The following is a 12117-nucleotide window of genomic DNA, read 5'->3' as shown; positions in this document are numbered from 1 at the left end:
TCAAATATTTACATATTTCCTCAATGAAAATGAATCTGCTAAATTAGAGGGGTTATATTTTTATTTAAATCAGGATATTGAATTACGAATCTTGCCTTTAAAAAATACATGTCTTTATATTGCAGTGCTGTATCACAATTATGTCAACACAAGCAGACTAATAGAGAGGGAGGAGAAAAGGCTCTATCTAATTCTAAATAGCTCCCTATGTCAAACTATCTTATATTCTGACACTTCTCACAATTCATTCCTGATAAAGAACATGACTATAATACTCTGAAAATACACAGGGAGTTGACTAAAAAAGCCAGGTATTTGAACATGCCGTTAGTGGTGGGGTGGCACAATGACTAGCCAAAGCAGTGGGTGATTTTAAATAACATGCTGGTTTCAAGACATTCACTTCTGTTTTCTTGAGGGGCCAGCTCCACAGCTTTCTTTTTCTTATTTTCTTTTTTATTGGAATCTTGAAATTAATTTGCAGGAACATTTCAGTCTCAGAAATCCTCTAATAGGTACATTTAGGTAGAGCTAAAAAGGGTCCTTTTACATGAGAACTAAGAAAATACAGTAGAAAAGGTCTCATATTTTCACTGCAGGAGACATTTTTAATCAGCACATACGTTACACAAAAAAACCCTGTGGGTGGCAAAAGTGTAACTCAGAAACTAGAAAGATATTCGCCCTTCTTCATAATTATTCAAAACTGAACAACAAATTACAAGTCAATATAAAAAGATTGTTGGGCTGAAGAGCGGAATAATTTAAAGGCTTGCCTTCAGGGAGCAGTCACTAGCAGAGCTGTATGGCTACAAGCATGACTCTGCAGCTGTAACTCTGTCAAGAGCAGCAACAGCATTGAGAGAGGCTGCTAATGAAGCACACATCCACACAGAATAACTGTGCTGTTGAGATTCTGCTACTGAGTTTACCCACGTAGAACAGGTTTCATTGTGAAACCTCAGTTTGTCTGCAAAATCTAGAGCAATTTGGTTCTTGTCTTACAGTTAAGAGCAAAACACTGCTTGGTGTAAAAGCAGACTGACTGGCAAGGAAACACCTACTCTCAGAAACAGGAATTGGCAGCAACACGTGCAGAGCAACCTTCTTGTGGTCTAATGTTTATAGATCAATAGGCTCAGTGAGGTCCAGTCCTCGACTGGGTGCTCCTGCAGTATGAATTGTGACTGAAATAATGCTGGGAGTGAGTCTGCATTTGGACATTGGTACTTTAGTAACAGAGGAAAAAACACCCTGTGCACCATGAAAATAATGAGAGCAGCTGAAAAGGTAAAAGAAAAATCCCAAGCATGAATATATTCAGAAATCTCAATTCCTAGGCTTCTCACTTTCAGAAAATTGCTCAGTTCAATCTCACTGACCACTCCAATCCACATCCTGAAAACAGGCCACTATATATAAATTACTACAATCAGGTGAGCACTGATTTTAAAATAGATGCCAGATTTATTGTTGCTGGCATATGGAAACACAAGTCACATCTCTCTGCTGGAGCCTGGGGGAATTTATCACCAAGGGAAAAGTCACACACAGTTATTTTGCTCAGTCTTCTGATTCTCACTTTAAGCCCAAATCCACCAAAGTATCTCGGTCAAAATCTGGATAGTATTTCAAAAAGTTAATGCATGTTCCTAATTCTGCTGAAGTTTAGTGAAGTTCCTCTACTACTTTTCACTTATTATTCTCCCTCTCTAGGCTATGCAGCTCATGATAATGTTGGCCAGCCATTGATCTGTCAAAGCAAGGGTGGAAAAATTTGGTGGAAAAGGAAGAGGGAAGCTCTTATTTTTCAGGGGTCTTAACAGTTTGTGGTTTTGGTTTTTACTTCAAGCAGATTCATTCAGGGATCTTGAAACAAATTTGCCTTCAGATCTTCATATCAGAATTATATATTCCAAAACAGATCAGTAAAATTATTTCAACAAATTTTGGAAAATAAATCGAATAAACGTTCAGAATTTATATTTAATGCTGACTAGGGCACCCAGGCTTGTTGTATAATTGGTATCCAGACATCTATTGCCTATTTTGTAGTAGATTTCCTATGCTGACAAATGCAGAAGGAATGTGATACTACAGCAATAAAATCTGGAGACCAAACAAGAGGGTCTCGTGGTCATTTTAAGGATGGCCGGTTTATATACAAGACTGAACATGATACACAAAACAAAGGACAGCCTGAAAGTAAGGGAACAGAGTAACACTACTGCCTGCTCCTGCCATAGCCTTACCTTAAAAAAATGAAATACTTGCACATTTTACACCTGATGAATAGGGGAAGCAACAGGTGAAAAAAAGGGGACAAAAATTTATCATGTCTATAGCTAATCCTGCCCAAAAAGGCTTTCTAAAGAATTCAGTTCACTCATGACAATAAATGTCACAACTGCAATTAAAACTTGGCCCATTCACCTCAGAATAGAATTATTTACTCCTGTTTGAGTTTGGGCTGCACGACATCAGTAGATCAGAAAATGGAAATATCTGCCTGCCTGAAGCTGCCCCAGTGGCACGCTTGATGCCTGATGTGAAAGACGGCTACCTCAAACCTGCTGGCTGAGCTGATGACTTCAGGTACTACAGATCAGCATCTTCCTCAGTAGGAACTTGGGTGCAACCATAATCTTGGTAGGAACTCAGGCATAACCACTGCATGGCTCTGTTAAAATCAGCAGAGTTGCTGTGTTGAAGAAGCAGGAGGTCCCATCAAGGCAAACAGAGATACCACATCCTGATAAACATTCAGGGAAGCAGGCTTATTTCAAAGAAGGAATCGTCAAATGTCAAGTATTTATTTTAGAAGCATCAATATTTTAATTTTGTCTCCACTGTTTCCAATGAAATGAAGTCTATTTATTGTAACATAACATGGTGGCTTAGTTAAGTGTCCAAAACCTATCACTTTTGTTTCACTTCTTGTTTCAAGAGCCCATTCATTTACTTTTCCACGAGCAAAGGTTAAAAGAAAATCCTATTACAGATACTTCAGAACAGAAATGAGAACTGTTGTGGATTTCTTTTATCTGTAGACTCTTTCTATTGAAGTCACTTGAGATAAACTTATTTAGAATTATTTTTTAACAGTCCAAGCATACGTTTGTTTAAGCAACTGAGTTTAGTCTTTAAAATTCTGATTTTTACTGCAGTCCTCCTGCAGTAGATTAGTATGATGCACAGAAGAAATTTTAAGATGCTACAGAAAGAAGAACCAAAAAGAAAAGAAGAATTCACATTGGATGACAGCTACTAGAAATCACTCACACTAATTTAAAGTTGCTGTTTTGATGGAAATACTTTGTATCCAGTCTAAAAATGGTTCCTTCTAATTAAGTGGGACTATTAAAGGGACTAGAAAAGGCCAAGCTTTTCATTGGCAACAGGGAAGGGAAGCATAGGGAAGGCTCTAGAGAGGGAGCCTGCTCTGAACAGCACTGGAAATAAAGAGCAGCATTATCATGGCTGTTCTCTGCTCCTTGCAAGGCTTGTGAGCGACTGCAGTCTTGTCGCCACCAGGATGTTTCTGTACAAGTACCAGTGTGTGCACACCAGTAAATACTAGTCCTTTTCACTTCTATTTTCCTCATCAAAAATGGATTATCTCAGATGTGAATTTCTGCTCTGTTCCTCCTTGTCAGCACTTAAAGGGCCACTGTCCCACCCCTGAAACTGAACTATTGCACAAGTGCTGCTGAGCTATGTATTTGAAGGAGTTAAGCCAAACCACAGGCAGCCTTCTCGAACAAATGCGTAACAGAGAGCCATAGCTTCAAGTACGGGTTGGATTTCCTGCCTGACAGGGAACTGGAGCCCTGGAGCTTCACAGAGCTCCAGGGTACAGCAATGGGAATGCCAAGGGGAAACTGACACATGCCAAGCCCTGCAAATTTTCATTCACTCATTCAAATGCTGTGCATTCCTTCTTGCTTTCGCTCTCCACCACCAGCAGATTCATTTTCAGTCTTGTGGACACAGTTGCAAATGCCACGCATGAGGCTGAAGCCCAATTCAGCACCAGAATAAAAATATTTTGTCAGGGTCACCACCAAAACAGCTTGCATAGTGTGTTTACAATAGCTGTTATTCTCTACTTTCATAATCCTTCACGGTGGGCTTATTGCTGCTTGGCTTTCCTTCCAGAGCTACATCCACCACACACCCAGGCTGATATTTTTGCAGAACTGCTGCTGGACAAGAGGATGCAGCTACAGTGGCTCTCTCCCTGCCCTTCCATACTCTTTGGGCATCAACCTGAACATAAGAAAATACACAGATTTTTCCACACTCCAGCCTGATCCTTTAATATTGGAAGGACAAGTCAATGGATTTTTGATTTTTAAGCTCAATTCACTATCTTTATAGTTTTGGCAAAAGTCAATAGAGCTTATCACAATATCATGAGTGAACACGACTTAAAGGGGGGTGTGAGTGGGAAGTGTCATTAAGAATCCAACCCAGAATTTCTTAGGCCCATCAGATCCTGGCAAGGAATTGGAATTTCACCTGTTTGACAGCACACTGGAGGGGAAGCATCAACTTCGCACTGACCTACAGTATTTATGAGGGCAAGATGTTTACCTCTGTATCCCCTTTTTACCCCAATTTCTGTCTTCTGCATTCAGATAAGAAAAACTCTGGGTTTGTATATGTCTTTCATGATGTGTGCTATGGGCAGCCTAATGGAGGCCAGACACACAACTAGAGGCAACTATGGGGTGCAGACCATCAGCAAAGTGCCTCTTTCTAACCAGGATAACTGACTGCTTAAAGTCTGAGGAGAATCCATTGGTTTTGTACAATTTTTGCAACAGGACATTATTCTGGCTCAAATCAGGTATTATGGATTTTATCCAGGAATTACATAATGAAATTCCATAGTTTCTATTATGCAGGAAGCCAAAGTTGATGACTTTCATATTACTTATTTTTTTAAAGACACGGAAGTGTTATCAATCTTAGCTGTTGTTTTCATATTCTCCTAACATATGGTACAAAAACTCCTTCTAGTTCTCTTCTAGCCACTGCATTAAAAAGTGAGTCATGTTGTAATTAAACTTTAACAACAACATCTGTTTCAGCTAACCCGACAGAAGAGTGGTTGGCCCACAGAGAACTATTCTGCTTCTTCTTTCACTCAAACCAGAACTGAGTGGTTATTCAGCCTCAACAAAATTGGAAATGGGACAACAGCAACATTTCAGCTCCTTTCCCTGAAATAAGGATCTTTCAGAAGCACTTTTAATTCATTTACAGATAAAATCCTGCCTTAACCCAACTGGATGGTACATAAGAATCAGTGACAGAGAACACTAAGGACTTCTGTGCACAGAGAATACTCTCTTGGGCTGCAGCCTGCTAACAGGACAAAGATGATAAAACACACTGGGAAAGGAGTAATTTGTTTCATGGCTAGCTAATTAACCATAGGCCTCAAATCACCATCCAGCAACATGTGACATTAGACCACCCTTGTCCATCCTCACTTTTACAACTGGATACAATGCTTGTTCTGGATAACAATAGGATGGTAAATGCCTATTGTGCTGCCCTCCATCTTGCATACAGACTCACTGAATAAACAAGGGGGAAAAAAATCAGGGCTCCTGTACATTGTATAGCAAGCATTAAAATCATGAATAAGTCATTTATTGTTAATGTGCTGATTAATTACAGCAAGCACAGCCCACCACTGCTAAAAATGCAGCAGACATTGCTGTCTCAGCTCCACGCCTATGCTAACCACCCAAGTAACAAATCCAGTCCCTATGATATTTGGAAAACCCAGACCTCTGTTTTACAAATTTCTTGCATGTGGTACACACAAGAAAAAAAAAGAAAAATCATACCAAGTCAGAGTTGTTAAAATGCCCTTAAGTGCTTGTGCACTAATTTTGCAGCAAACATCAACGGCATACTAAAGGCAATCTTGAAGACTTAGTTGATGCTACTGTAGGACATTACATTACTTAATTAAAGGCATATTAACTAATTAGATGTCCAAGAGCTACTGTTACTGTTTAAAGCACCAGACTGCTGCCAGGAAATAAATAATGTTTGAATACTACTGTTAAATAAAGAAAATCCATAAAAATGAGCCATAACCAAACAAACTACAGAACTAATACAGAAGTTGCAAATATCTGTACTTTATAAAAAGCTTTAAACTTTAAAATAACAAAATATCCCACCAGTTGGCCAGCTTCTGCCTCTGGACTCCTACAGGTCTCTTTCCACCTCAGCACTTCTCCAGTATTCATCTTCGCTTGCCCATATGCAAAAACTACACATTGTTTGCAAAAACCCCTTTATGATATGTGAGATACACAAGTTTCAGCCCTTTCCCTAAAATAAAGATCTGCAGATGGGCATAAAATACCACACCAAAAAGGGAAAGCTGTGAGCCGTACCTCTGAGACCCAACAATTGCAAAAAAAACCAGCAAGCAGGTTTTTTATTAAAATGTAAATCTATTCTTTCCATCTCAGAAAGCTAATCCAGGGTTGCTGTTGTAATTTTGAAAAACCAGTGGTCTCTGGATGAAAGCAGACAGGCCAAGTCTTGCAAGAAACCGGGAAAAGGAAAGAAGGCTAGGGAAAGTGGAAATAGGTGGATAGCTGGAAAACCAGAATCATTACTTAGCTTATAACGAAAACCGACAGGACACTGAATTCCCCCATTTGCCTCTCAGGCAAGAGGAGATAACTGCACCATGGTAATAACACCTATTTTAGGACCATTTGCTGTCCCACCAGACTGATTTTTTTTTGTGTAAGCTTGCCATTATTTTGCATTAATGTCATAGCTTGTATTCCACAATTGATTGTGTTTACAATGAAAGAAGCTTCCCAGTGAGGTCACTGAACTGCAATAACCTTCAGCTTTTAGCCAGCTCTTGACAGGACTGCATCACCTCCTGATAAAGGCATTGTGCCTTCCAGCTACTCCCTTCACATTCTGCCCCCTCTCTTTTTTAAGCAAGAATCAAAAAGCAAAAATAGGTACAAGAAGAGTGAAATCCTTACAGATACAACAGTCAATAGCATATATATTCCCACCTTTGTAAGTATATTCTATAAGACCAGAATACAAATTCTCTCATTTTCCCGGACAAATTTTATAGACCATCAGTAAATCCTCATATAAAGAAAAAAAACAACCAGAACAACCCCACAACCAAAGAGCCCAAACTGGCATTCAATACACAGCATCCAAAAGTTCCTAGGTTTGGATGCAGTGGGACTGTGTTAAGGCAGACCCACAGTGAGCGTGACTAGGTCTGTCAAACCACTACAGATGGAAGTCTCACAGAGAGAGGAGCTCTTCATCCCACATGGGTTTACACAACTCCCCACAGGACATTCTGTGTGGGACACAGCAGCAGGCATCAGCATAAGCAAGAATTGGGGTGAGTCAGGGCCACCGTGGAATTGTGCTGAATGTACATTTTCTTGCTCTATCTCTGAGCTCTGCACACAAAAAGATACATCAAGAGGTACCCAGTACTGCAGTTTGAAATGGCAGATGGTGCTGAAAAAGCCCTACAATAGGATCTCTCCTCTTAGAGGGGGAAAAAAATGTGTTCATTTTGCCTCTTTTTAGTAAAAAAACCCAGAGAACAAGCAAACCAAAAACCAAAGCCAACCAAACAAAAAACCCACACCAAAAACAAATAACCAAAGCACAAAACCCCACCACCAAACCCAAACAACAACAAAAACCCAACACCTCACAGTACAACTTTAGGCACACAGCATGGATCCCTGGAAAGCTCTAAGCCAGAAGAAAAATGGCCACATCCAGATACGAGCTTAGACCTCATCGACAAGATAGAAAATGAAGCTTCCTGTTTGACAAGATCAAGTCTTACTCTATCTTCCTAAGGAAGATGTTTTCTTACTATGAGGTTGGTAAAACACTGGAGCAGGTTACTCACAGAGGTGGAGGATGCCCCGTCCCTAGAAACAGTCAATGTGACGTTGGACAGGGTTCTGAGCAGCCTGATTTGGTTCAAGATGTCCCTGCCCATGGCAGGGGATTAGGACCACATGGCCTTCAAAGGTCCCTTCCAACTCAAAATATTCTATGATTCTATGACAAAAAGTTAGCACACTTGACTTTCTTTGCCATCAGAAAGCGGAATATATTGTTAATATACAACAGTTCTCCCAAGGAAAAATCTTGCTTGTAATTTTATGCTAGTTCAACCCTATCGAAAAAAAAGTATAAAGTATAATTAAAAATCTGCATTTTCTGTTTTCCAGGTTAATGTAATAGGGGCTAAACCAAAGAAAGAAAGATCCAGTCATCCCAGTGGTCAGAATGACAGGCAGATTTCCCCCCTGCTTCTGCCTGACAGTTGTAGTGTAGCATTGGATCAAATAAACTTCAGAAAATAATCTCTGGAAGTAAGGTGAAGAGTCCCCTCCTGATCCATTTCCTTAAATGCATAGCACCATACCCAGGAATTTCCTTCTTTCCCCTGGACTGTAATTCACAATCCTTTTCTGACTACATACTGGTTGCAACAGAGACCATGTTGACTACGTGCAAGTTCAACAGAAGTTAGTAGCAAGCAAGACATTCTAGCTCCACATCACAGATGCATATTCAGTATATATCAGACAACAGAACTCTGTTGGATGCCACAAGAAAATCCTTTCAAAGGGCAAACAAAACTAACTCTTGTCAATTCAGAATTTCATAGTTGCAAATGCCATCACTGTGATGTCTTTTCTCTCCCATACCCTTACCCTTCTGCTCCATTTCTCCATTCCATCCTCCTGTATAAAAAGTTCATTGCCTTTGAGAATTACCTCTCTGAAACACAAGACACACCTGACTCATTTGCTTGTTTCATAAAGCAGCTGGTACGATGTGGCTTCATTGTTGGCAAGGCCATTTCATTTATACCCCAGTAAAAACCCAAATATTAAAGAGAAATGCAAAAAAGCCTTCTGGAATGGTAATTCCCAAATCCAACCCACAGAGAGAAGAACAACAGGAAAAGTATGACATTTATGTGTGTTCACAAGTGGCCCTTTGCAGTAGTGGCTCAAACTTTGCTTGAATCTACAAAGAATGCTACCAGGTCTAGCAGACTTGTAAGAGAACCCCACACTTGGCTCCTTACGACTGTGATATTTTCAATCAATAATAACATGTTTGCCTCCAAAACTGGACCCAGCTGATAGGGACTGCAGAAACCACATTTACTCTGAACGGAAGCATTTTCAAAAAAACCCTGACATATTCAAATGGTACAGCTTCACCAGGTATCTTCTGTATAACAATCCTTAGCAACTGCATCTATTCCATGCTGCCCAGAGCAGAGAAAAGTTCCCGTATCCTGAGAAGTCATTACTGCCACCTGGTGCACGCCAACACTAACCTTGTAGAGTGGGGAGACAAGCACAAATCAAGAGATTTCTGTCTCCTTTGCTGCAGAGCCTTGGACCTGGCAGTCCAGGCGCCCTGGTGGCTGCCAGGGACTGGCAGCTGCTGCCACCGGGTGGCCCAGCGCAGAGGGACAGCCAGCGCTGCCGGGGGACACGGCTCCTCCCAGCGCCTGCTGCGCGCCCACCAGGACAGAAAAGGCAGGCGGCTCTCAAGGGATGCTGCCCCTCTTCAAAGGGGGCTCAGAGGCTGTGTCAGGCTCCTCTGCTGCCTGTGCTAACCTTTCTGTAGGGGGTGGCACTGTCCAGAGAAAGCTGGGGAAGGGATGTCTGGGGAAAATAGTAAATAAGTCACAAAGGATACTGATCTCTGTGAAAAGGGAAGACACTGCACCTGCTCAAAGAGACTGGAGGCTATTAAAAATTCTTCAGAAGAGGGATTCTAGTCAAAGCTGGAGCTATGAATTAACCAACTATTGGTGCATACTTGATGCTTGGTATAATTAGCATCACTGGGGAAAAAGAAGAAAGAAATGAGGGATAGCTTGAAATAGATCAAGCCAGAGTGAGCAGGATCTCTAATCATTTAAGTGACAGAACAACAAATAACTCATCTAGGGAAAACTGCTTCAAGCTTATCCTTTATCCCTGTAAGATATAATAAGAGTATTTTAAGAAATTGTCCAGAACTGCAGGGAAAGGCACACACAGCAGTCATTCTCAAGACACATAAAACTTGTATCTGTCAAAATATTCTCCCTGATCTTTACTACAGTGATTTCACTTGCACCTTCAGTCCACTTTGATTTCCTCATTTGACCAGGGTAAAAGAAGATTACAGACTCCGTTTGCACCATACTTCCTCTTTTTTTCTTCCCCATTTTGACCTAATCTTAAAATAAAAAAAAACCACACCAGACTGTCATTTGCAAAGTGGTAGGAGGGTTGATATAAGATACTACAGTCTGACTGTTTTGGGGTTGGAAAAAAATTTTCCTCCTTGTTATGTCGAGTTATCAAAGGTTGATCAGTGTCTTATCTCAGATAACCAGTTCAGTTCACAGATTTGGAACATGGAAATATTTAGCAGTTTGTTAGTAAATCATTAGCTTTAAAGACCATGTAGCACACTGCACGTTGACTTTCTTCAGTTAGTAAAAGAATGTGTTGATCCAGGGTATGGATCATTGGATGTTGAATTTAAACCTACCAACAGTGAATTCCACGGTTAATTCCCATCTTTAGACTCACAGTTCCCACGTGGACCACAGGCTTGACTAACTACTGGGTTAGCTCACTGGTACATGGGAGCACTGATCACAGTATACAAATGTTTAAATGCCTGAGATTTTTCTGGCAGAAAGAGGTAGATGGAGATCTCCTTGCTTTGCTCTCTCCATCATTCTTGCAGAAAGAAAACGAAAGATCTGCTCTGAGAAAGGACACAGCTTGAGATGCACATTACACCATGCCATGGGGCTTTCTAACCAGTAATACTGGATCTACTGCAAATAACTGGCAGAGCAAATAGCGAGGAAATGAGGTAACAGCCTCAGCACCCACTTAATAAAGCTGAAAGCTAGTTCTAAAGTCCACTGGTGTATTCATCAGACACTGGCACTATGTGATCAGTGTTGGAAACATTCATACCAGGAATTCAGGCTCATGTGCCAATCATACTATATTATCTCACTGAGAAAAGGTGAATTGAAACAAAACCAGTTTAAATGATTTCCATATATAGTGAAAAAGACTAATTATCCATGCTCCATTCCTTTTGTACTTTGAAAGAAAAAAAAATCGTTACTGTATTCAAAAATATTTCGCTCATCCTAAAGTTTTCAAGCTAGTCAGCCTTAGTAACATCCACATAAGCAGCCTTCCCCTAACCTCTCCTGCATTAATGTTAGACTACTGCTTCTTTATTGGAGTTCTATTAGCATAAAATCAATCTAAAGTTGTAATAATAAGCTTTCCCTCATCAGCAAAAGGTTCGTCGCCCAGCCGGGCACAGGAACAGGCTCTGCAGGCAAGTGCTCATAGGACCAAGCCTGACAGAGTTCAAGAAGAGTCTGGACAATTCTCTTAGGCACATGGTGTGATTCTTGGGGTGTCCTGTGCAGGGCCAGGAGTTGGACTTAATAGTTCTGATGGGTTCCTTCCAACTCAGCATATTCTATGATTCTAAGATTCCTGGTCTCTTTTCCAAAACTTAACGCAGAAGGAAAGGTCAAATGTGGCTTTCAGATTAAATAATAAAACTATCAGCAAAACCTCTATGGAGAGCAGGGAAGGGATTCACTGAAAAATAACAAGAGAAGTTCATTTAAAACCTAGGCCTCCAAGAATTCTCAAAGGTCATCCAGTCTATCCTTCTGGCACAAGATGATTACATCAGCTTAGACAGTTACTTGTCTAACCTGTTTTTCAAGACCTGCAATGATGAATCTGCACACTTTCCAGATGATGTATCACTATGCTTTAGTATTTGTTCCTGTATTTCCCTTCCTGACACTTGATCACATCTTTCTTTTTGCAGTTTTAAGAATTCACTGCTTATCCTGTCCATTATGGATGGAGAAAAGCTTATATTCCCTTACTGCATAAACCTTTAATTTTACTGAACACTTGGAATTCAATCTTTCTTCTCCTCAGAGATTATTTGTTTCAGACTGTTGATGGCTCTTTGTTTTCTTCTTGGTCCTCT

The 12117-nt window shown here is 40.4% G+C and overlaps 1 protein-coding gene across 15 annotated transcripts in view; it reads right to left on the bottom strand.

Moving 5' to 3' along the window:
- The window catches only part of MBP (myelin basic protein), a 111356-nt gene that overhangs the window by 40675 nt on the left and 58564 nt on the right, over nucleotides 1-12117 (bottom strand). The window lies entirely within an intron of this gene.

This window comes from Aphelocoma coerulescens, chromosome 2 (assembly GCF_041296385.1).
Source record: "Aphelocoma coerulescens isolate FSJ_1873_10779 chromosome 2, UR_Acoe_1.0, whole genome shotgun sequence".
Lineage (NCBI taxonomy): Eukaryota > Metazoa > Chordata > Aves > Passeriformes > Corvidae > Aphelocoma > Aphelocoma coerulescens.
Note: the sequence above shows the minus strand (reverse complement) of the source record. Positions and strands in the feature narration are given on the sequence as shown.